Below are 20,871 nucleotides of genomic sequence, written 5' to 3'. Positions count from 1 at the left end.
CCTGTTTCCAATTGTACAGATAGCTGGGAGGACCTATTCAAGTAAGTAAATACATTTCGAATATGCATAAAACATGTATTATTAGCTAACTAGCTACAGTGCAGGCTAACTCAAATGAGCTGCTAAATGAGCTAGCTAGTTGGCTAGCTAACTTCACATACTGTATAGATCGCTAGCTAAGTGAATTAAATATCACCATCTACCTAACTTCATATTAGCTAGCTATCTTGATGTATTTATCACTGTAAAAAAAATCTATTAATTTGTAAATAGGTAGCTAGCTAACAGCCATGGAGGAGGGTGATAGGATAGAAGCCTCAACTATCAGTGAGCGAGTAGGCTATTCTGGATAGGGTAGGTACCTTTGTGTAGTTCCTGTCCCTAGAAGTGAGGATGGGGATAACGGTAACATAATATTCAGTGAGGTGTAATTTGACTATAATGAAGTCTGTTTCTTGTGAGGTTTTCTGTCCTCAGATAAAGAGAGCTATGAAAGCCTGTCTACATATGAAGAGCAGTGGTTCTCAGTCCTCGTGCACATTTTTTATTTTGCCTTCGCCTTGCACAGCTGATTCAAATGATCAACTCATCATCAAACTTCAAGTGGTATTTATGTATCAATTTGTGACGCTATCCTTGATGTGATCCTGTTATTGTCACATGCTACATGTGTGTCCGTGCATCTATCAATCCAATGTTATCATGATTTGTTATCAGGGATATTATACTTTAGGTGTCCACAATGACCTGGTGATGTAAAAGTCTCATTATTACATTGTCTTCCATATTCCAACAGATACCTTGTAGCTGGAGATTCCTTCAAAACAATTGCCTAGTTAATGTGTAGGGCATTGCAGGGTTTGGTGACCAGGGCCATCTGGGACTGCCTCCTGGAGGAATTCAGGTGTGTGAAGGCTACCTGTGTCCTGCATAACTTCATGAGGATGGACACGAGGACCAGTATGGGATCTGCAACTCACCATTGTGTGCCAGAGGAGAAGTTTGCTGCTCTGCAGGATGTTTCAAGGATGGGGCCCAACAACGCAGCAAGAGGAAATCCGTGTGCGGGAGATCTTCACCTCCTACTTCTTCGAAGAGGGTGCTGTTCCTTGGCAACACCATAGACTACACTATATACAACCAAAGGCTCTTTTAAGAGTCATTTACATTGCAAAAAGAATATTCTTCCATTTACTTTGCAGTTGACATAGCTGTTATTAAATTCCCAGTTTCTCTCCCTTTGATTTCTACTTCTCAGGTGGGGGTGCTGTTTAGGTAAGGGTGTGATGTCTGTACAAAATCAAAACAGGCTATTTTAAATCACCCATATTGAGATAGAACAATTAGACGCCCTATAACCCACACCTACACAGTCATGTAACAATCTAATTGATGGATTGTGTTGTGCAGTATGCAGGCTCAGGTGTATAACTGTGGCTCCTTCCAACTTCAAAGAACAGGCAAGAGGGACAACCATGGTGAATAGTAAGACACTTCATTATTTCAAAACTACGCTATATTGTTTGTCCTCCTGTGTCCGTTCATGTTTTATAGCATAAAGTACTCTGCAGCAACTTAGTGTGGTGTGGACACCAGGTGAGGCCACGCACACAGATTCCTGTTTAACACGGTGTATTTAACTACCTTGATTTCTCAAAAAGTCTCTCCCCTTCACTTCATCCCTCTCTCTTCTCCCTAAATCCTGTAGATTAAATCAGCTGTGTCGGTGAACCCCTTCCGCATCTGAACTGGCTACATAGAGGGCACAGCATGATCAGAGGTGAGAGGTCACTTGGTCAGGTCAACAGGAAGTATTATTAAAGAGATGCTTTACATTGAAGTACAGAAGTCCCAGAGTTAATGATCCAAGGTCAGTTTTGTATTTCACCTCCTGATTATTATGATGACGAACCATGTTAGAATAAAAACTATAAAACAAAAGGCTTAAACATCTCTCGTCTGCAGATATGTTTTGATGTGAGAGAGGATGCCAACCCCCAGTCCCCTCATCACCACCTCGCCCGCTTTTAAGATACGTGTCTAGTCAGCCCAAAGGTTATGTAATTGTGATGAACTGAGAGAATATTTGGGTTGCACTGTAATTAATCATATGCTGCCTTCCCTGCTCCAATGTCTTTTACACCTCTCTCACCACCTCTTTCTTCCTCTGTTTTTATAATGCACAACAGATGTGCATTGAAGTACAGATTAAACTTGTATTTATAATACTATAATGCATGTACTAAACACTTGGATAATGAACTTCTTTCAATAAAGCGTTTCACATTCTCTACTGGTTGAAATTAAGTCTCATTTTATGAAATACACCTATCCTGTATCTGATCAATGCAGTTGAAGGGCATTAGATATTGAGATGAACTGGTTTTAGAGTACTTACATGATGCATAGGAAGTATAGTGTACTGTTTGTTTTATTATATCTGTATATAACTGACAAATCACCCTTTAACTAGTTAAATCCCGTTTCTAGTCTAATAGTTACAATATGTAACCATTGATAACCCAGGACCAAGATTGGTAAACACTGAAGTGTATAATTGTAATACATACATGCAGACAGCATCATTCAGACTGGAATTTGAAACTCCTGGTATTGGATATGACTGAAATCTCAGACATTCATACCTGAACTACACCTTTATTTGCCAATGTAGAGTACAGGCTACAATGTGTGGATCCCATGCATGGTAATAACTACATGTATATACGACTTGCAGCCTTGGCACAAAGTTAAATTATATTCTACTCAGTCCATAGGCTTCATTAGTGTCATTCAGACTGTTTTGAAGTTGATACAACTGGCTATGATAGCGAAGGTTCATAGCTAGGTTCTGGACTAATATGTATACCAAACGTTGGGGTCCATACACAGATTGTCTAGATAGCTAGCTACACATCCATAGGCATACAGGTATTTTTATCCTCCACTGCACAATAACCAAGTACATAGCTAGCTCTGTTACTTCATCTATCTGCATTGCATGGCAGATATCAGCAAGGGAAGCTTACAAAATTGTACATTCAACTTGCAGTAAATGCTTTTGCTAGCTAGATTATTTACATCCACTGTTTCACAAAATGACAGCCTGGTTTGCTGGTTGTTTCAGGAGTCCATAAAAAAAAAAAAAAAAGAATTACAAGTTCATACTTATGTCACATCCATTAAGCTATCCAGCTAGATGGCTAATGTTAGCTAGTCAGCTAGCGTGCTAAATCGCAATTTTCGTAAATTAACTTTGATTTTAAAAAATGCATACTTGTTTGTCTCTACATTAACATATTCCTGTCAACTGTACTTTTTTGCATGATTTGTTATGACCACTTACCTTTGCTTCCATCCTAGTATTTTTGTCAGCCACCTTTGCTGAAGGAAGTCTCTAGCCTTGGGTCGCATAGTCAAATTCGTCATGGGAACCACTCGATATGATTGGTCATCACCCAGCGGTCGCCGCTGGTGATTTGCATAAAGTTGGAAAAGTTTATTTTTCCACCGCCTCCCACGCCACCTTCGCACCGCCCAAAGGTCCCCTGCCCTCTCCGCTTCTCACTGGTGTTTCACTGGTGTTGCGACTCCACCTTGTCCCTGTACTGGCATTTCACTTGTTTGATTGCACTACGGAGGGAATAGCAACACTTTCAGACATCTCCCCAGACCTCTTTCCATGGTTAAATGCGGTTGATCGCGCTTTCAGTTTTGCCAAATGCCGCCATCCATCCATTTGAGCCTTGGTTCATGTTACTGTAAAATAAAGTGTTCTCGTGATTTGCATTATTATAGCTACATTTGGACTTTCATGTATGATTATGACGAAGACAGAGGAATGTAAATTCATAAATCGTCTGATTCTAATTTGAACACCTACGTGGTGTGCTTTTTTTGTTGTTGCCAGACTACAATAAACGGGGCACTAGCCTAAACCCGATGATCCTGTGTGTGTGTTTGTCTCAGTCCTGCAAAGTAGCGACAGTCAAGAATCAATGGTTTACACATGTTCAAACAAAATCTCAATTGGAAATCACCAATCCTGTTCCACAATCTCTTCACACTCCCATTTAACCACCTGTTAACACTTTATCCTAGGTCAGAACTTTTACTCAGAGACGCTTGATTCCTACAGTCCCAGACCTCAATTTATCCAGAATACTGCAGCCCATATGCATGTTACTACTTATTATATACGCAATTTACATACAGCAAGTTTGCTGCAACATGGCCATTGTGTTTTGCCAGTATATTAGCATAGAGCATAATTTACTCTAAGTGTGTAAAACAGACAGTACCCCTTTCCAAAACACGTTATGGAACTTTTGTTAGAGTTGCGTCAATTCGAATCTGGTATCAGGATAAATATGACAATGAGTCACCGATTGTATACTATGTATTTTTTATTAGCTAAGCAATAAGTGGTAAATGCAATTTTCGTATATAGGGGCTCTCTGTCCCACCTCGCAGGTCAAAACAGAGAACTGACAAGACGTATGTAAAACAGTATTCTTTATACTGTGATAGACAGTTCCAACCCGTCTGTTGGCCTATCACAGTAGAGACTGGGCGTGGTTTAAACTTGTCCAGCCTATTGCAGGCGCTCAGGCGGGTCCCCGCCTCTTGGCGCTTCTGTTGATAGATGTAACTTGCTTGTGAAGAACAGCCAGGTTCTCATGCTCCATACCGTTATCTCGCACCTGGCTCCTGTTATCTAACAAAAGACCGCTTGTTCTCGCAACACCCCGCTCTGAATGTGCCCCCCTCCAAACTAATTTGAACAGTTCCTGTCTTCATGCTTCTCTGTATTTTTCCATCGTGAGAAAGTCCCATGGCCCTGAGACTGTTAACGATGTTTCAAGTCAGCTATGTTGCATAACACACACATACATCCACACAAACCAACAGCAGATAATATTCAATCATATATATGGTAATGGGCTATAGTGCATAACACAGAAACCTCATACTTTCCAACAAACTAATGCAGGCACAAATGTCATCTAAGGAAAATGGACAACAATTCTATGGATGCAAGGGACTTAGTCAATGAGATCAACATGATAGTTTTGTACTGTGGAACGAAACACTTTGTAAAGATCTATTTTAAATATACATACTTATGTTGCGCTATGATGGGGTTGGACAGTTCAACTAAGCTCATGAGGCTTTTCATTAAAGTTATTTACCAAGAATCCACAGGTATACCATTAATCGAAATTACTGTAAATATCACAATTGTACTTTTAAGGGATCCAATATTTCTGACATTATGCAACCATTAATCTCTCGTGGACAGACCTATGTAAAAATAACTTCTAGTACCATAGAATCTGTCACCATCCTATGGGATGCGTGAGATAACAAGCAGCATCAGTGCTAGTTCTTGGATTTTCATCACTGGTTATTTGGACATATCAGGATTGGGTGAAGGCGGTGCTTAAACTGTTTCGCCTCGACAGATGATAAACATAGGCTGAGTTTCCTTTGCAAGGGTGGAGACTTCACAAACCAGACATCTTGATTTCTAACATGCTTACCAGCACCCAATTGAGCATCAGAACAAATCACAGATCATTTTAGTTCTGGGTTAACTGAGATTATGCAACAATTACACAATTTGTGGAAAATATGTCCATTTGTATGGTTTCCCTAACATTTTATGGAGAATATGATATCTCATATTACTAATTGTAGTAGCTCTAGTTTCAGTTAGTGCACTTTACCACCATGATTGTCATTGCATTGACACGTCATCTGTAAATCAGCTCCCATCTGCCTAACCCCACCCAAAAAGAACACAGAAATGTTCCCACACTTTCTCAGTGTGCATACACTAACACAAACAGAACGTTTCATATCAATATATCATTTAAGCTTTACAATCTTCTTGCTGACAGCAGAGGGGACTGCTGATCAGCAGCTTACCAAGCACATTTCGAAACCAACCTCCCCTTCCCCTGTACACCATGGTTGCACTACAAACACGTTATTTTACACCATCAGCCCTTGCGCTAGCCACTTTCCCTCGGGGGAAATACCCGTCGAAACATGATTCAGTTCGATTGCCATCTAAAGTGGCGGTCCAATTCACAAACCTTGCCCCCTCGGCCGTCGATTTACCTTGAGGGAGCGAGTGAAGATCTTGCCACTTGTGGGGTTGAGATGACACACAATTCAATCTGTAGTCACGTATCAAACCGATGGTAGTGAAGTGTCAAATTTAAATCAACACTGATGTATTTTCGGACAAAATGACGCTGGCTTGCAAAAAGAAGAAGAGTAGATTTACATTGATTTTAGCGTTGGCAAATTGGCTTAGTCTTGTAGAGAGGAGCCTATAAAAAACGTAGCTAGCTTCAAATACATTTTTGGGGAATTCTGAAATGTATTGGAATAAAACTAACAAGCCAGCTATGGGTAACTGTAGCTAGCTACCTGACTGCAGTGCTAGCTAGCTACGTTCGCTTGCTAGGTGCATTAATAGCTTCAGGTTGGTTATTTTTAAGCTCAACTTCAAGATTTTCACCAAGGACATTGCCTCCGAACACCACGCTCCCTCACTTGGACAAGGGACATTGAAGGTACACTCTGTGACGATGTAAAATGTCATTAAAAGGGTTTAGGGGCGAGGGCTGTCAACTTGGAGTTTGGACAACAGCCCACGATTGAAGTTAGCAAGTGGGAAGGAGTCAAGACTCATGGGTCTTGTTGATTAGGGCATGCAACAAATGTTTTAAAAACAGGAAATGAAAATGAGTTATTGGACAAGTCCAGATAGTCCCTCCCTGTTTCAAATTTTGTTTGGTGCCTACTGAACATGAATCACATGTCGGACCAGAGCACGGCCTTGCTGCCTTTCTCCACACTAATCACGTAGGCTCCCGACGGTGACCAGGACACAGAGTTGATGGCCGAGCTGAGAGAGAAGAGAAAACAGAACGTCAGAATTGAGCAGGACGGCAGAACAGGAGTATCAGGTAGAAGGTATCTCAGAGATGGAGAAAGATCCCTTCCTTTCATCTGTGCCATAATGGCTTCTATGACAGCATGGGCAGCACCATAGAGGATTTTGTGATATCCAATTGGTAGTTAGTCTTGTCCGTAGGGAATTTGCAGCAATGGCCCTCGACCTTCGCCTCTCCCGAGTCCCATGTGTCCTTCGGAACACGACCCTGCTAAGCCGCACTGCTTCTTGACACACTGCTTGCTTAACCCGGAAGCCAGCCGCACCAATGTGTTTGAGGAAACACCGTCCATCTGGCGAGAGAAGTCAGCTTGCAGGTGCCCGGCCCGCCACAACTAGTCGCTAGAGCAAGGAAATCCTAGCCGGCCAATCCCTCCCCTAACCTGGGCGACACTCGGCCAATTGTGCGTCGCCTCATTGGCCTCGGCCCGGTTGTGACACAGCCTGGGATCGAACCTGGGTTTGTAGTGACACTAATTACTGCGATGCAGTGCATATATTAATGCATCTAATTGTTGACTGCTCAATCCACACAGCAAACATTGTGGGCTAGTTTAGGAATGCTGTGTTGCACGTACAGTGCAAAACTTAACGTGACGTCATTACGGCATGTACATACATTATATAGGTATGCACGTCAGCTTTGACATTTGACGGTTTTAAACATCGAGCCGTTAAACTAGCCGATACCGATGTTGGCATTTGTAGCTAATATTGGCCGATTCCGATATGTTCACCGATATATCGTGCATCCCTACTATAATCCATACCTGTTTAAGGCTTCAACCTCCCCCAGTAGCCAGGGAATAGATCCATTTTTTTTTTTTTTAAATAGCTCACTCATGCTTGTAAGCAATGCTCTATCTTCTGGAGATATTATAAAAACATCCCTCCCCTATATTAAATTTAGAATTTTAGACAGCGGCTTCCCTTCAGTTTCGATCGCAGAGCTCGATGAAATGTATTTTGTTCACGTCAGTGTATCCGATTCTTTTTCGAGCATATCAAAATGCTGATCAATAAATAGTTCAAGATTCTATATATATATTATCCAGAATGTTTGTTTTGTAGTTATCAGCTAATCCACACTATGATTAATTGATGAGACAAGCTGTGCCCCAACACGCTTCCACCTGCCACACTTTGAAGATGCTAGAACTATCAACAAGTACTTTCCCTCGGTCAACAAGAGTAATGAACAGCATCAGACAACCCCATAGTAGACTTGTTGGACCTTCAGTCGGTGGGGAACTCTTGAGACCCTCCTCCCCCATCCTTCCCTGACCCTTGCCACCACTGCTAAAATTTTAAGGGAAACTCTGCAAAGAAAGTCCCACCCAGCTCACTACTTAAAAATGGTAAAAGTCCTCAATGGCCCTGCCCGTTAAAAACAGGCTTTGTGGCACGAGATCTGTCTATCCAAGTCTATGGCTTATCCCTAAAATTCTGAACCTGAAACTTAAAAAAATGCAAAATGGACTAGAAAGAATTGTCGAAGGGAGACGCTCCTACTCCAGAAGTTCAAACTTACCAGTGGTTCTGGCCCAGGGTGCGGTCCAACTTGCCCGTCAGGACGTTCCACACATACAGCGCTCAGTCTGCAGAGCCCCCCGCCACATAACTGCCATCGGGACTGAGAACACAAGGTAACAGGAGGATCAAAACAAGGTGCTCGAGTGGAGACTCATGGGACTGTGGTTGGATAGGTGAGCATGTGCACACTTTCATGGAGGATGGTAGGGAATTTGACCATGACCAATGTTAGTAAAACTATAAACCAATGATTGGGCTCTGGTCAAAAGTAGTGCACCATATAGGGAATAGAGGGACATTTAGGACACCCATTGGTATAAAAAGGTGGTGTCCACTCACCTGAAGGTGACTCTGGTCCAGTCAGTGCCACAATGGAAGCCCTGAGCACTGTTGACAAACCTCCAACACCACTAATCTATATCAGACCTGGGTTCCAATAATATTGGGTTTCCTTTGAAATACGTTGAGTGTCAGACAGGCAGGGTTTACATTATTAGGACTATTCCATTGCCCACATACAGCATCTATTCACCAATAAGAATAAAGATTCTTATTGGTTCAGATTATCTTAATTGACAATATGGATGAGGCTATCCAGGACTACAAATTTACAAGAAATAAAACACAGTGCTGGTTTGACATCAAGTGGTGTGTGGTGGTCAGGTAAATGAGCTCGAGTCTACAGTACTAAAGTGACATGTCCCTGTACCTGAAGGTCTGACGGACCGTGTTGCTGCGCAAGTCGATGATCTTAACCAGGTCGCCCCGAGAGAAGGTGTGCAGTTCGGTGCGGTCGTGGTTCAGGTCAAGAGACGTGACTCGGCCCAGAAGCTCCAGCTCGCAGACTATACTCTCCGCCCTTTAAAAAAAAAAAGTCAGAACAACCAAAATGAACAGACGGCGCTAGCTAAAAAACGTTAAGTGTTGCAAGAGGGGATATTTATTAGAGCACACCGTATTGTACAAATTCAGGTAGGTCCCTCCCTGTTTAGGCAGATTTTCCTTCCTCTGGGTTCCTAATGAACACACCCCAGGACAAAAAGCCAGTGTCATGATAATAAAATGACCCCCTAGGCAAAGACCGCATACAACCATTGCCCATGACACAAATGCACTGGGTATGTATGATTTCCCCAGCTGGGTTCTCCACCTCCAAACATTCTCATTATTTGGATATTCCCCTATAGCAGCATGAGACCTACCCACCCCGCTTTTCTAACATGAAATCTACTTTAAAAATGTAAACATGTCGCAAGAATTGGGTTGTAATTTGAAATACTTGCTACACCAGAAGTTAATGGTTATATGAAGGAGCTGTTTGACACTTTGGGTGAATACACTTGGTTTAAGCTTTGACTAGTTGTCCGTTAGAATAAAAACTATTTAGAACCTAACAGTTGGCTCTGCGAGCAGGGTTCACCACAACTATACAGTCAAACTAGAGTCCGAATCAGTGAAACAGGAGCCAGCACCAAGGTAGGCTCAGTTCCTACACCTGTTACCACTCATTCTGACATATTGGGCAGATGAGAATCGTAGGCTGAACAATTATAGGATACGGACCTAGAAAGTTTATTCAGTAGGCCCATTGTGTAACGGCAGGTCGTAAATATATGGTGTAGGGTAGGTTCCTTTAAGGATAGGTCCTGAGTGGAGGTGTTTTGTCAGCGAGATACATTAAAATATATGGTGTAAGGTAGGTTCCATAAGGATAGGTCCAGAGTCAAGCAAGTTCTTTGCGAGATCTGTGAGTGGCACTACAGTGTCTGGTAGGTTTCGTTCAGGATAGGTCCCTAGTGGGGGTGTTGCCCTGTATGGATAAATTGTTAGGCTTGTGTACTAGTACAGTAGGTTGTAAAGAAGTAGTCCATGGAGAAGGCCAACCGGAGGTAATGTGGATGGTGATAAAGTTGTCTATAAATTCTGAACAAAAGCCACATTCATGGTTTTAAAAAACAAGATATTCAAATGTTGTGTGTATTTGTAGTAGCAATAAGGAGAGAGGTTGGTTTATGCCCTTTTGGGAGGGGAAACCCTATGTGTAAATAGGAAGACAACTGAATAGTTTTGGTAATGTGTGTTGTCAATGATATGAGGCGTAACACTGGTATAAGACATTTGGTCACCCGTAATCTCCAGTCGTAAATCTGCAGATGCTTCAGTATTGGTTCGAAAACAAGGTATCATGACCAATTAATAGGCACAAAAACCATAACTACTCTCCGGGGGAAGCGGGTATCACATCCTTGGAAAATTGTTAATAGAAGGCATATATCCCCATAAGATGGCGCCGGAAAAAATGACAGCCGTTTTACGGGCCCCCTAACTAATTGTGCTATTGTGTTTTTTTTTTCCAGAGTTATTTGTAACTTATTTTGTACATAATGTTTGCCACCGTATCTTCTGGATATCAGGACAGCAATCACTCACCTCGGATTAGACAAAGATTAATTCTTCAACAAGCAGGACGCACAGGGTGTACTTCAGACACCCGACAAGGCCAAAACCCCAGTCATTGGCAAGAGACGCATGTATATAGGACACAAGGTGGGGTGCCTTGTAAGGATTCTCCGATGGCGAGTGGGAAAGCTGCCCTTACCTACAGTATTATTTGCCAATGTACAATCATTGGACAAGGTACGATCACGAATATCCTACCATCAAAAACTGTAATATCTTAAGTTTCACAAAAATCGTGGCTGAATGACAACATAGATAACATTCAGCTGACGGGATATACGCTGCACCAGCTAGACAGAACAGCACACTCCGGTAAGACGAGGTGGGGGGGCTGTGTATATTTGTATAGCTGGAGCGCGAAATCTAAGGAAGTCTCTAGATTTTGCTCGCCTGAAGTAGAGTCTCATGATAAACTATGATGATAAATCTATATTTTTTGTGGCTGGTTATTTACCACCAGAGACAGATGCTGGCATTAAGACGGCACTCGTCAGCTGTATAAGGAAATAAGCAAACAAGAAACTGCTCATGCAGATGTGGCACTCTTAGTGGCGGGGGACTTTAATGCAGGGTGACAAATCAGTCACCAAATTTCTCAGTGTAATGTTAACATTCTGGAGTATATGCAAATTGCCATCATACAATCTGAAGCAGAAGACTGAAAATGTATATTTGTGTAAAGGGTGATCAGATGAATCTGCACACACAGTAACATTCTGGAGTATATGTAAATTGCCATCATACAATCTGAGGCAGCAGACTAAAAATTTATATTTAATTAATATGTAATTCTCAAAACTTTTGGCCACGACTGTATAAGTCATAAGTTTGTGATGTTGAACATTATGGAATGACCATTCAAATAGGAGGGACTTTTTGGGGTTGTAATTTCAAACACTGTTTACACCAGAAGTTAATGGTTAACCTCTCTGGGCTAGGCCCACATGGCCAATAGCCAGGGAAAATGCAGAGCGCCAAATTCAAACACACATTACACATGCAAGTTAGCAAATTAAAGCTAAGCTAAGTTGTGAATCCAGCCAACATGTCAGATTTCAAAAAGGCTTTTCGGCGAAAGCATAAGATGCTATTATCTGATGATAGCACAAGAGTAAACAATGAGAGTAGCATATGTCAACTCTGCAGGCGTGACACAAAACGCAGAAATAAAATTGAAATCATGCCTTTGACGAGGTTCTTTTGTTGGCACTCCTATATGTCCCATAAACATCACAAATGGTCCTTTTGTTTGATTAATTCCGTCGATATATATCCAAAATGTCCATTTATTTGGATCGTTTTATCCAGGAAAAACACACCTTCCAACTTACACATCGCCGCTACAAAATATCTCAAAGGTTACCTGTAAACTTTGCCAAAACATTTCAAACTACTTTTGTAATGCAACTTTAGGTATTTCTAAACTTCTATAAATCTATCAAATTGAAGACGGGATGATCTGTATTCAATACAGTAGCAAAACAAACTGACGGTACTTTTCTGGTTACGCGCCTCTATCAAAAAGGTACACATGAAGTGACGTTTGTTCTGAGCTATGGTACTTCTTCGTTACACAAAGGAAAAACCTCAACCAATTTCTACAAACTGGTGACATCCAGTGGAAAGCGGTAGGAACTGCAGGAAATTCGATGAGAATTCTGGATTCCCCAAGAAAACATATTGATAAGACAGTGACTTAAAAAAAACATCTGAATGGTTTGTCCTCGGGATATTTTGTAAATGACATCGCTGAAGTCTAGAATCGGCAGGACAGTGAGTTTTACGAGGGTATGTATGTTTGGCAGCATGAGTGAAGGCTGCTTTGTTGTGAAATAGGAAGCCGATTCTAGATTTCATTTTGGATTGGAGATGCTTAATGTGAGTCTGGAAGGAGAGTTTACAGTCTAACCAGCCATCCAGGTATTTATAGGTTGTCCACATATCCTAGGTCAGAACCGTCCAAAGTAGGCATCGATCGGTTGAAGAGCATGCGTTTAGTTTTACTTGCATTTAAAAGCAGTTGGAGGCCACGGAAGGAGAGTTGTATGGCATGGAAGACCGTCTGGAGGTTAGTTAGCACAGTGTCCAAAGAAGGGCCAGACGTATACAGAAGGGTGTCTGCGTAGAGGTGGATCAGAGAATTACCAGCAGCAAGAGCGACATCATTGATGTATACAGAGAAGAGAGTGAGCCCGAGAATTGAACCCTGTGGCACCCCCATAGACTGCCAGAGGTCAAGACAAATGGCCCTCCGATTTGACACACTGAACTCTGTCAGAGAAGTAGTTGGTGAACCAGGCGAGGCAGTCATTGAGAAACCAAGGCTGTTGAGCCTGACGATAAGAATGTGGTGATTGACAGTCGAAAGCCTTGGCCAGGTCGATGAATACGGCTGCACAGTAATGTCTCTTATCGATGGCGGTTATGACATTGTTTAGGACCTTGAGCGTGGCTGAGGTGCACCCATGACCAGCTCGGAAACCAGATTGCATTTTACCTTTATTTAACTTGGCAAGCCAGTTAAGAACAAATTTTTATTTTCAATGACAGTCTAGGAACAGTGGGTTAACTGACTGTTCAGGGCCAGAACGACAGATTTGTACCTTGTCAGCTCGGGGGTTTGAACTTGCAACCATCCGGTTACTTGTCCAACGCTCTAACCACTCGGCTACCCTGCCGTAATAAGCTATAGGAGATGAGTAAATAAATGGAAGTTAAATCAAATTGTGCTTCACATGAAATCTATTTTCATGTTGCTCTTTATTGCTCCAGTGTCTCATATCCCACTGTTTCCAGGAACATTGCTTGGCAATATTGCCTAAAAAGGCTATGATACACTGGCAATTTTTAAGGGGAGCCAATAAAATAAAAATTCCCCAAATTCAGTAGATTTTCCCGAATTCTGTTCTCAGTTGGATTTTTTCCTGGTTTTGGATCAGTGTTATTCATTCAGAATTGCAATTATTTTTAGAGAAACAACGAAATGGGATGTTCCAAGTCTAAATCACATCAGAAGACCATTTAAGTCTGGGGAAAATACAAACAAATTTAGATTGATTGCAATTCCCCTTTAATTCCTCTTCTATGAGCAAGGAATGCGTTCGCTTGCTTAGTTTTTGTACTGCTGCTGCTAATTTCATGTCAGAGCTTGAAAAACAAATGGAAAGCATACTTTAAGCTTTACTAGGGATATGGTAAGGTTTACAATTTTGGTAAATTAATGAAACTTCAACAAGCATTTCTCAACGGCTGGCCATGCCTTCCGCCTGGCTACTCCAACCTCGGCCAACAGCTCCGCCCCCCCCGCAGCTACTCGCCCAAGCCTCTCCAGGTTCTCCTTTACCCAAATCCAGATAGCAGATGTTCTGAAAGAGCTGCAAAACCTGGACCCGTACAAATCAGCTGGGCTTGACAATCTGGACCCTCTATTTCTGAAACTATCCGCCGCCATTGTCGCAACCCCTATTACCAGCCTGTTCAACCTCTTTCATATCGTCTGAGATCCCCAAGGATTGGAAAGCTGCCGCAGTCATCCCCCTCTTCAAAGGGGGAGACACCCTGGACCCAAACTGGTACAGACCTATATCCATCCTGCCCTGCCTATCTAAGGTCTTCGAAAGCCAAGTCAACAAACAGGTCACTGACCATCTCGAATCACACCGTACCTTCTCCGCTGTGCAATCTGGTTTCCGAGCCGGTCACGGGTGCACCTCAGCCACACTCAAGGTACTAAACGATATCATAACCGCCATCGATAAAAGACAATACTGTGCAGCCGTCTTCATCGACCTTGCCAAGGCTTTCGACTCTGTCAATCACCATATTCTTATCGGCAGACTCAGTAGCCTCGGTTTTTCTGATGACTGCCTTGCCTGGTTCACCAACTACTTTGCAGACAGAGTTCAGTGTGTCAAATCGGAGGGCATGCTGTCCGGTCCTCTAGCAGTCTCTATGGGGGTGCCACAGGGTTCAATTCTCGGGCCGACTCTTTTCTCTGTATATATCAATGATGTTGCTCTTGCTGCGGGCGATTCCCTGATCCACCTCTACGCAGACGACACCATTCTATATACTTCCTGCCCGTCCTTGGACACTGTGCTATCTAACCTCCAAACAAGCTTCAATGCCATACAACACTCCTTCCGTGGCCTCCAACTGCTTTTAAACGCTAGTAAAACCAAATGCATGCTTTTCAACCATTCGCTGCCTGCACCCGCACGCCTGACTAGTATCACCACCCTGGATGGTTCCGACCTTGAATATGTGGACATCTATAAGTACCTAGGTGTCTGGCTAGACTGTAAACTCTCCTTCCAGACTCATATCAAACATCTCCAATCGAAAATCAAATCTAGAGTCGGCTTTCTATTCCGCAACAAAGCCTCCTTCACTCACGCCGCCAAACTTACCCTAGTAAAACTGACTATCCTACCGATCCTAGACTTCGGCGATGTCATCTATAAAATTGCTTCCAACACTCAACTCAGCAAACTGGATGCAGATTATCACAGTTCCATCTGTTTTGTCACTAAAGCACCTTATACCACCCACCACTGCGACCTGTATGCTCTCGTCGGCTGGCCCTCGCTACATATTCGTCGCCAGACCCACTGGCTCCAGGTCATCTACAAGTCCATGCTAGGTAAAGCTCCGCCTTATCTCAGTTCATTGGTCACGATGGCAACGCCCACCCGTAGCACACGCTCCAGCAGGTGTATCTCACTGATCATCCCTAAAGCCAACACCTCATTTGGCCGCCTTTCGTTCCAGTTCTCTGCTGCCTGTGACTGGAACGAATTGCAAAAATCGCTTAAGTTGGAGACTTTTATCTCCCTCACCAACTTCAAACATCTGCTATCTGAGCAGCTAACCCGATCGCTGCAGCTGTACATAGTCTATCGGTAAATAGCCCACCCAATTTTACCTACCTCATCCCCATACTGTTTTTATTTATTTACTTTTCTGCTCTTTTGCACACCAATATCTCTACCTGTACATGACCATCTGATCATTTATCACCCCAGTGTTAATCTGCAAAATTGTAATTATACGCCTACCTCCTCATGCCTTTTGCACACAATGTATATAGACTCCCTTTATTTCTACTGTGTTATTGACTTGTTAATTGTTTACTCCATGTGTAACTCTGTGTTGTCTGTTTACACTGCTATGCTTTATCTTGGCCAGGTCGCAGTTGCAAATGAGAACTTGTTCTCAACTAGCCTACCTGGTTAAATAAAGGTGAAATAAAATAAAAAAAATAAAAAAAAAATGTACCCATTGACTTGAAGAAAATAACTTATAAATGCCTCATGAGGTTAGTTCAACTGTCTTACCCCATCAAAACACAAAATACAAGCATTTTACACTTCAATGTTTGTTAAAGTAGTTGTAAAACAGTATATAGCCTCAAAACTAAATGTTGATATCATGGATGGTCAGTCCTTGTATCTATAACTCTGGTTTATATATTTTGAGAGTGGTTAAATTTCTCCAGCCCTATCCCGCAGCTTTTCACTGAAATGGGCAGGGAAAATACTTTGTTTTAACTGTAGATTGCCCCTTTAAGGTTAGTAGATAGTTAGGTGGACGTCTATAAACCATCTATTGGGGACTATCCGAATAAAGTTTCACCCTCCACACTCACCTGATGTCCCAGAACCACACTTTCTTATCGAACTGGCCGCTCATGACACACTGCTCTGTGCAGACTGCTGGATCCAGCTGTAATGACAAACACAGTCTTCATGCCTGAGAAGAAGAAACAGAGTGGGCGTTTAGAACTGACCAAAGGCTCCATCCACAAGAAAAACGAATCCCCAACGAGTAGAACATACATGCATTAATCTCTTAAAGAACAATCCACATTAATCTCTTAAAAAAGCCGTTGTGTGGCTGAAAAAATCCTTTAAAAGACGAAACAGAAAGAGGAATGTCAACGAAATGCTAACACCAATGGGGAAAAATACAACTTACAGACTTTGCTGCGCAGGTCCCACAATTTTAAAGTCCTGTTGTAGCTCCCGGAGACGATGCGAGTGTTGTCCAGGAGAAAACGAGCCGCCAGCACCTTCCCGCTGTGGCCTGTCAGTGTGTGCTGGGTGGGTTGTGCGACAAAAAAAACAGCATCTCTTATTGGCCCAGCCACATTAAGATAAATGGAAAGAGCATTGCCTTTTGCGTTTGTGAAAACAGGTATGGTCTCAGTTTGAAAGTTGAGATCAGCGGCCCAGCCCCGTACCACAGCTTGATACCCCTTAGCGATTGGTTCTGTTGGATGTCCATCAACACAGTGACGCCATGGTCTCTTAGAGACACAGGATGTGAGGTTATCCTCTATGTCAGCAGCCCCTGTGTCCAACGATGCACAACTAGAGCATGCTGGGGGTAGAGCAGGGGCTGTTGGGAGCCGATGGATAGCAGGGAGTGGGAACTGGGCGTCAGACCTTTTACATAACATCATTGACCAACATATGACTTTTGCAGTATCTGACAAACCGCCTAGAAGGACATTTTAGGCTCCAAAAATGTTCTTATATACATAGGGAGAGAAGTATTTCCTGACCACATAGCTTGGATCATAAGAACGCTGTAATTGCTGAAACCATCCTAAGAACAGTCTAGGGCTGTTCCCAACTAAAAACAATCTTGGTTCGATCAATACGTATTTTCTTTCCACCAATCGAATGGTCGAATTTTAAAAAAGTGTATTTTCCCCATGCGTTTTAATAAAATCAACTATATATACACACAGCTTGTCTGATGCTTTAAGCACGCTGTTTGATTAAATAATTACAACACAAAATGACTCAATAAGGAGCAAGAGTTGAAGATAGCCTAACCAGAAAAAAAAAAAAAAAAAAACTTTCGACCCTCCTCCCGCTGGCCTTCGCAGATACTTCCGTTACGCTCCTGAAGTTGCCAGGAATAGGCTAAAATAAAATTTATAATAGTCTTTAGAAAAAAATATTGTAATTTGGTTAATCTAAATTAAAAATGATACAAACCTAAATGTTACTTAATTAAATTGCCACTGCCAACTATGTAATAGCCTACATAAAACCAACACATAACATTGCAGCCTGCAGGTACAAAATATCCTGCTAAAAAGAACTATCCTATAAATCACATTGGCTATCCATGACCTGTCTGCAACGTACTTGAAACATTGTAGCAACTACCAACTGTGTCTGGCCTGAAACTCACTTTTTTTATTTTTTTATTCTGGGCCCTCAGTTTACTGCACCAGTGAACTCAGTACAGACACAGCTGTAGGCTATTTGTGCAAGTGATATGAAGTAAATCGTAATTTGACATTTGCATTGGATTACATTACATTTTTCCCATTCATGTCAAATGTTTATCGAAAAGGAGAGAGCTCGAAATATTTTTAAAATACAATGAGGAACTATTGTCTAGCAATGGATTCTAAAAACAGACTGTTTACTTGCAGTTTGAAGTGAAGAAAAATTTACTTTGAGAAAGTCTGCAGCTCATTAGTGGTGTTGAGTTAAGATACTCAAAAATACTGTCAGACATATCCAAATTGGGCACATTTGTAAGCCAAGCAGGCCAGACAAACAACTCACAATGAAGTTATGAAACAATGAATGCTCACAAAATGGCTGGAGATCGCATTCTGGAGAGAGAGAGACTTGCCTTGTACATCCTAGCCACACTCCCCTTCTTGGGCGATAGCATTCCCGCAGCCTCGTCAATGGATTAGTCCAAAAATATACATCTATATGCAACTTCTCAACTAAAACAAATTGTGGTCGACCAACAGCCTATCGACCAAACATTTGACTAAATGGGGTCAGCCCTACAACCTTCACTTGCATACTACAGCAATAAGTACAAGCGAATAAGGTTTGTTTTGTTCTGGATGTACAGAAGGGCCCTTCTGAGGCATACTTACCCTCAGTGTGTAGTCATCCACAGCATACAGCCTACTGGCAAAGTCATTGGACGCAGCCAGCAAGTAGGAGCCCTGAGACACACAATATCACAATTAAACAGTGAAGTGGAAAAGCATCATTGCATTAAATTAAAAAATATTTTTAAAAACAAAAAAAATCTACTTTAAAGTATTTTTTTTAACAGTACAATTCAGGTTGTAACAGTTCACGAAATACCAAAGAGCTACAGTTGCGACTCCAGCTTAACTTGCTGTGCAAGCATCCACAAGCAAAAAACAACATGTTGTCCGCCACGAATGATGCAGTCCTTGAGCCAATTAGTGACAACAATTCGAGCTCAAACGGGACAGGAGATATGCTTGTTCAAAGTTGGTAATTTTGTAAATGGCATAGCTCTATGGCAAGACGCATCATTCATCTAAGTTTCATCAAAATTGGGCTAGATTTTGCATGTGACTAACATACGTACAAACAGAATCATTAGTCTCCCCTCCCCATTTTAGACAGGGTAGGATATTAAGCAGTATGACACTCACAGCACTGTCAAACTATACTGGTGATCCCGGAGTTGCTGCCAGTCAAAGCACCCTTCGGCTCAGTGACCTGCACACAGGAAGAAAACGGGGATTGTTTAGTGCACACCGCAGCAAAAAGTTTTGCAAAGAAAAACATTTAGCAACAAAAACAAGCCTTTCATATTGGATAAGTTCAGGTTAGTCCTTCCCGTTTCCACCCATTTGCTTCAGTTGGGTTCCTAGCGAATACACTACAGAACCATACCCAGTGAGTGCCTAAGGAAGTTCAACTCAAATCTTAAGAGACGCAGTCAATTTGAAAGGGAGTGACGTCTGGGCCGTGTAAATTGTAGCACGCGACTAAAATAAAATTTGCACTTCTTAATGGACAAGTTCAGGGAGCCCCTCCCCGCTTCAGTCAGTTTTCTTTTGACGGCTAATGAACAAGACCCAGGAAAGACTGCTTACAACACGGAACAAGGGTATACATTAAATACATTAAAATACACATCGACTGAACACAGACCACCAGTTCAAAGCTCTAGGGCAGTAATATGCAGCTGTGGTAAATCTGCATAGACATTGGATGTGCGGACATTTAAACTGAATTGGGATCCTTAAATGTTAAGAAAAATCCCTAATGGAAAAATGTTTTTTTTGTCCAGCACAAAATCAAAATCACAGTGCAGATGACTCGAATGCGCTTTGTCGTTGCTAATGATGTGAGCGTGTTCAGTATACGATCTGTTTCGTGTAGATTTTCCTAGCCTATTCATTGGTGATAGGCAATGTTTAACTGAAGTTGCAAACCAAGAAATTGAGAAAGAGCATTCCATTGCGAGATACAGCTTTGATTGCCGACAGAAGCCTAGATAGATCGGTCTAGTGCACGTTTCTGACTCTACTGTGTACCCCCCCTATGAAAGATGTGCGTTTGTGTTGTCAGAAGGCAACCAATCAGTCTCCTCCGTTATAAAAAATACTGAACCTCCATGTCGTTCCCTGACTTTTTAAAAATGTTTGTAATTTTACATTACTCATGTCAAAAATGTGAAAACTAAAACAAATGTATTGAGCCTTTTTTTTACATACTAACTCACAACTTAAACCGCCAAGACAATGTGCTGTAGGATGTTAGTACCCAGCCAGACACTAATGCGTTTCTCTCGCCTCACTGAAAGGGCAATAATCATGCACGTTATTTCACAATTTATTTTAAATTGGGTCTAACTGAATGATAAGGAATGCCCATTTATCAGCATTGGCACTCATGTTTATATAAATTAATTTGACCGCTTGCCTTGTGGGTTGATATTTTTCTGTCACGTTTTAAAATACACATATACATACACTTACACATACATACATACATACATACATGTACACACATACATACATACATGTACACACATACATACATGTACACACATACATACATGTACACACATACATACATGTACACATACACACACAC

The 20,871-nt window shown here is 41.9% G+C and overlaps 1 non-coding gene and 1 pseudogene across 1 annotated transcript; both read right to left on the bottom strand.

Moving 5' to 3' along the window:
- Window positions 1-4,388: 4,388 nt before the first annotated feature.
- LOC135514584 (autophagy-related protein 16-1-like) overlaps window positions 4,389-20,871 on the bottom strand; it is a 21,877-nt pseudogene continuing 5,394 nt past the window's right edge.
- On the bottom strand, window positions 17,163-17,431 carry LOC135515143 (small Cajal body-specific RNA 6). The gene has a single exon (XR_010451769.1). It is a non-coding gene; the product is annotated as a small Cajal body-specific RNA 6 (non-coding RNA).

The sequence above is a fragment of the Oncorhynchus masou genome, chromosome 26, assembly GCF_036934945.1.
Source record: "Oncorhynchus masou masou isolate Uvic2021 chromosome 26, UVic_Omas_1.1, whole genome shotgun sequence".
In the NCBI taxonomy this organism is placed as follows: Eukaryota; Metazoa; Chordata; class Actinopteri; order Salmoniformes; family Salmonidae; genus Oncorhynchus; species Oncorhynchus masou.
The sequence above is the reverse complement of the archived record's forward strand: the minus strand, read 5'-3'. Positions and strand labels throughout refer to the sequence as shown.